A 1,200-nucleotide genomic window follows, 5' to 3' on the forward strand; every position below is an offset into this window, starting at 1 on the left:
TTAAAAACTTAATTTGGATTGAAAAGTACTTACAATTAAAGTTGAGATGATTTCTTTTTGATAGAGTAAAAAACATAGCCAATGATTGAGAAAAGGATATGTAATTGTGAGTCTTGGACTTGAATTTTTGGAGAGAAGAGTAGTTTAGGTTTTAACTTTTTTAATTAAATCTTAAATTATAAAAGAATTTTTTTTATCTTTTCATGCAGTATTTAAATATCAATATATAAATTACTTTTTAATAAATTTATTTTTTGATCTCATTCTCTGCCAAATTGTAAAAAAATTAATGAATAATATTATATAAAACTCTAAATAAATTATATAATAAATAAATATTCTTTCTAACCCTTGACTTAAAGCAATCAGGCGTATTCGAGTGAGTTCACTAGTTAAACTCTTCGTGATTGATCTGTATGACAATTTCTCAATTTAGGTTGTAGATGGATCAATTAGATCATTAAGTAGAGTTTAATGCATAGTTATCCCAAATTTATTTTGGAGACCAAAAAGCTGTCTACCTCAAAAAGTATGGTTTTACTTGAATTTAAATTGCTATTGCCTGTTGTTAATTCTTTTGAATATTATTTGTTTATTTGTTTTAATTAGACTTGATAATTTTAGACATGACATACTAACACGATATGAGAAGAAACAGAATTAAACAGGTTTAGATTTCGTCTTAACATGTTTCTTGTCTGATCGTGTCTAACACATTTAAAATATGAAAATTTTTTATGTCTTAATGTGTCAAAAACGAGTAACACGTTTAATTAATCGTGTTATCGTATTTAAACGTATAAATGTGTTTAATTGTGTTATCATGTTTAAACGTGTATATGTGACACATTTATCAACTTGTTAAAAATTCATAATCAAAGACTATTTTAGCCTTATTTAAATAATTTCAAATCATTATTTTAATAAGTTTTTAAAATTTTATAAAAATAATAATGTAATTATGCTATGCCCAAACCCTAAGTTTAAAATTTTATTTTGTTATATTTGATGTTATTATTATTATTTTATTTTGTTATAATTATTTTTATAATTATTGATTTTAATTTTTTTTTCAGAGGGTCGCCCAAGCGAGCCAACCTTATTAGGGTTCCACAAATTATGTCGGCCACATGTCTTGATAGCCATACAGCACCCACCAGACGAGGGTGAGCATGGCATATTTAGCCAACCGACCTTTTT

The 1,200-nt window shown here is 25.4% G+C and overlaps 1 non-coding gene across 1 annotated transcript; it reads right to left on the reverse strand.

The window, feature by feature from the left end:
- Positions 1 to 1,072: 1,072 nt before the first annotated feature.
- Positions 1,073 to 1,200, reverse strand: LOC149527613 (U11 spliceosomal RNA). The gene has a single exon (XR_016350817.1). It is a non-coding gene; the product is annotated as a U11 spliceosomal RNA (small nuclear RNA).

This window comes from Theobroma umbraticum, unplaced genomic scaffold (genome assembly GCF_002168275.2).
Source record: "Theobroma umbraticum cultivar Fairchild unplaced genomic scaffold, ASM216827v3 scaffold_44.0, whole genome shotgun sequence".
Classification (NCBI taxonomy): Eukaryota; Viridiplantae; Streptophyta; class Magnoliopsida; order Malvales; family Malvaceae; genus Theobroma; species Theobroma umbraticum.